The sequence below is a fragment of the Sinocyclocheilus grahami genome, unplaced genomic scaffold, assembly GCF_001515645.1.
Source record: "Sinocyclocheilus grahami isolate Dianchi unplaced genomic scaffold, SAMN03320097.WGS_v1.1 scaffold1143.1, whole genome shotgun sequence".
Lineage (NCBI taxonomy): Eukaryota > Metazoa > Chordata > Actinopteri > Cypriniformes > Cyprinidae > Sinocyclocheilus > Sinocyclocheilus grahami.
In genome coordinates, this window is record NW_015506322.1 from 78,846 (window position 1) to 83,314 (window position 4,469).

A 4,469-nucleotide genomic window follows, 5' to 3' on the forward strand; every position below is an offset into this window, starting at 1 on the left:
TGATCTCCTCCTCGGCGCCTTGTTCCACTTCATCAGGCCCTTCCTGTCGTTCCTGAGCCTCCAGTTCTAGCTGCTCGATGCGTCGTTGTGCGCGTGTTAGCTCCTGCTGGAGATGGGCGACGTGCCTGTTGCTCAGCTTGAGAGTGGCGATGAGTGTGTGGCTTAAGGAGCCGGTGATCTTTGCTAATTCTTTGTGACTGTAGCTCTGACTTGGGTCTTGTCTCATGAGGTTTGCTATGTTGTCATCCAGCTGGTCCTGTGTCTGATGCCTCAGTGTTTCAGCGGCCTTAGGTAGGAGGCCGTCTGTTGCAACACTTAGCCATGTCTCGAGGTCTTCCCAATGGCCAACAGAGTCTGTTGTGCGAGACATGTTTTGGCACGGTGAGGGAGATCTAGAACCTAGACTGACACAGACCTTGAAGAAGAGAAAACAAAACAAAACAAACAAGGCAAAACAGGGGTGTAAGTGTGCAATGCCACGTGTGGTTTGACAGTGAGTGTGTAATGGACAGGTGAGTGTAGTTTTCGGCGACTGTGATCCTCTGGTGGGCGTGCTTCTAATTTGTGGTCTCTGTGGGAAAATTAGTAAGCACACACAGGTAGCACAGCTAGAGAACAGAGGGAGAAAAGAAAAATAACAAACAAAGCGAGGAACAGACTAATAATTGGCTGCTTCCAATTTTCCTGTAAGAGAAAGGGTTTTTTTTTTGTAAGGAAAGAAAGTTAATGGTACAATTAGAGTGAAAGATAAAACAGCAAACTACCCTTTTCTGGTAGCAGAATGAGTATAATTAAATTATCTTCTCTTTTCCCTTTTGGTTAAGAATGGGGATTTCTTAATACCAGGACTGTGGTTGTTATTAAAATTCCTCCGGGTGAAGGAAAAACAATACAAATGACAGTATTGTGTTTTTAGCTGTTAAGATTTACACCGTCCACCAATAAGATCATTCCTAGATGCGTGTTCAAATTTTGGCGGATGCCTATCAGTCCTCTTAGCTGGGTACGGTTTCGCAAGAGAGTGGAAGGTGAATGGAAGACAATTTTGAACCAACGTTCTCAAGTTTCACAAATACCTGTTCAATTGCTAAAAATCTCTGCTTTATGATTTTCACAGGCAAAATCCCAGCAAACAGCAGCAGCTGTCAAATCCAAATAAGACAGCTGAGAAAGAGAAGAAGAAGGAGAGAGAAGTTTTGCCCCCCCCAATAAGATCATTCCTAGATGCGTGTTCAAATTTTGCAGGATGCCTATCAGTCCTCTTAGCTGGGTAGGGTTTCGCAAGAGAGTGGAAGGTGAATGGAAGACAATTTTGAACCAACGTTCTCAAGTTTCACAAATACCTGTTCAATTGCTAAAAATCTCTGCTTTATGATTTTCACAGGCAAAATCCCAGAAAACAGCAGCAGCAGTCGAATCCGAATAAGACAGCTGAGAAAGAGTAGAAGAAGAAGGAGAGAGAAGTTTTGCCCCCAAATGTTAGAAAAAAAAAATCGACAGGGTGGTGGCGCTGTTAAATTGATACACCTAGAGGGTTGGTTTTGCTGTGTTAGCAGGATAAAACTAACTTAACCTAAGTGCTGAGGAAAACCCTAATTTTCCTTTTGGGGTTTTGCCACTAACAGGCTTAAGCCAAACGGGCAAACTTATGAAAATTTTGCTGAGTTAATTAAATAATTGAAGGAGAGAGGAAAGAAGGCCTAACAGGTAGACGCAGAACTTAATTGCAAATGAAATTAGAATTTTAGGTTAGAAATGGTATTTTCTGGTTAAAATTTAATGATGTTATCATTAAAATTGATGACAGCAATTCAATTTTAAATTAAGCAATAATTACCTTGAAGTAGGGTAACCCAACCCTGATGAGCTACAGATGAAATTAAAAATTTCAGAGCCCTATTAATAGTTAATGATTAAAAATCCTAATGTTCCTGTCATTAGATTATAAGAGCAATTTATAATTAAATTAATCAGTAGATATTTGCTGCTATGTGAAAGCAAGAACTGAAATTAAATTTTGAAATGAAAGGTAAATTCCAAATCTGTAATTAATTATTAAATGAAATTAAAATGTAAAATCCCTAATTACTTAAATTCGTAATATCTACGGATGTCATTCATATTATAAGAGCAGTTATAACTGAATTAATCACATGACCAGGTTCAATTTTCGAAACGAAACAACAACAGCTATGACCGTTTAAACTGCTAAGAGTAAACAGCTGAAGGGAAGATGACAAACCTTTTAAACAAACGTGATTATAACCAATTGTGGGATCGCTAATCTGACGTTTGGTTAAAATCGCGTTGCAATAAGGTTTATAAAGTTTTGCATCTGTCTGTTCTTTACAATGGGAGGAGAGGAAGACAAGAGACAGGATGAAATCAGTATGAAAGAGAGAAAGAAAAAGTTCAGATGTAACTGATCAAGTCACTTCAACACTTCAAACACTGCAAAACACTCTGCATTTAAAACCCCCAAAGGCTACGTGCTAACCGCTAGCCTTCAATGCTACTAGCTTTGCATATGCTCCAGTGCAAAAGCGTTAGCTTCAGTTAGCTTAGCTCATGCTTGGCTATTTGTTTACAAACAGCTCAAAAATGGCACTGGCGGACTGAAAGTTACCCCAGAAAAGGTTTGTCGTAACTTCCGGGTTACGGCTGTTACTATGGCAATGTACCCTGCAATAACTAACGTGTGCTACACACAGTCGATGGTTATACACAGTTTAAGTACATCGCAGGAGGTGTCAGCACACCTCACACTACACAACCAAAAAAAAAACTATAGATTCTTATCTTTTCTTTGTAGGTTTTTTTTATTAGCTCTAAAAAGGGAAATATTTATGACTAACTATAACTGGTTATGATCAATAATAAATATTTAGATTATATCTTCGAAAATAAAACTCAAGAGGAAGATCTTGAGGGTCTTGGAAAGGTGTTATCTCAAACGAAGAGGGTTTCTGAGCAAAGATTATTTCGGACTAATCGCTTTTGAGGGTTCCTATTCTGTGTGGACTGGCCAATACCAGGCATGAATTTTTAAGCGGGAGAAGTTTCCTTTGTTCCCTTCATGGCTCATTTGCATGTTTTATGGCCGGTCTGGAACTTCTGTAGTTTTAACCCAAAATATAGTACAAATCGTATGATGCGTTTCACAATCACATACTGTACATCATTGTTTGAGGAATGAAAAGCAGATAATATTGATACCAAGAAACAAACATTTAGAATAGATTAAACCAAAGATACATACATACACCTGAATATCAGTGTTTATGGCTTTAACTAATACAAATAACGAGTGGTAACTCAGCTAATCTATTAGGGAAACGTACAAACAACACATGCAATATACCAGATATATTTGTAGAGTATAATAGAGTAACAGTCTTTATGTGTGTTTGTGTGTGTGTGTGTGTGTTAGTTTGCTTGGCCAGCCAGGCCCATCGGGGTCATTTACAGCTCTTTGGACAGTGTTTGAAGTCAGATGGGGGAGATGATAGTGGGGGGGACTGGTTAGAATCTCCTTGATGGCGAGGAACCATTTGGCAATTTAAACCCCCATACAACGTAAAGTCTCTGACAAGGACTGTAATTTATATGCAAATGTCAAAAGGCTAAAAGGGTCTCTTAAGCCATAAAAACCCAAAGATCATGCATGATTCTATGCAGATGCTACATCTTATAGTGCTGAACAATCTCACCTCGTTAGAGTGAGGTAAATTAATGTACAGATTTACTGCAATTAATTTACTGTCATTGATATCTCGGCGGATATCAGATACTTCACTGACCCTGCATGAGTTTTACGACCGCAGATGGCTGCGTAGAGTGCTCATCAGTTTGTCTCAATGGAATGTAGTTGTTTCATGTGTGACTCAATAGTGTAAGTGGGTCCGTTCGAAGACAGAGATCCTACAGTGTGTAATGAATATTCACAGCCAACCAACCAACAAATAAATAATCCTTTCTAACCAATATGACCAAATATTTTAGGTCATGTTTCCAGAGCCAGAATTCTGCATGGACGTGGAGCTGTTGATATAATTTATCTCATATTACAAACAACTCATTAATAAGGTTTAATGGTAACAAACAAGCAAATAAAAAAAAACAAAAGGGAAAAGGACAAAATGAGAAAGTTAAACATGTTCAATTCAATTTAATTCAAGTTTATTTGTATATCACTTTTCATGATACAAATCCTTGCAAAACAACTTTACAGCAAATTAAGTTTCTACAATATTTAGTGGTAGCTTAACAGTGGTGACTGTGAGTTAATCTACATATGGCAGAAATGTACGGAAAAATCAATTAAAGAAGTAATCAAACAGACGGTGAACACTATTAACAGCAATTATTATATGATGCAATCAAACTTATAGCAAAATGTGGTAGTTCTGTAAGTTTTTTCAGGGTTGGCATCATCTGAGGTCCTCTGAGGGGTTGGCATCATCTCTTCT

General features: G+C 38.3%; 1 pseudogene; it reads right to left on the minus strand.

Moving 5' to 3' along the window:
• LOC107567297 (uncharacterized) overlaps positions 1-397 on the minus strand; it is a 2,079-nt pseudogene extending 1,682 nt beyond the window's left edge.
• Between the last annotated feature and the right edge of the window lie 4,072 nt (positions 398-4,469).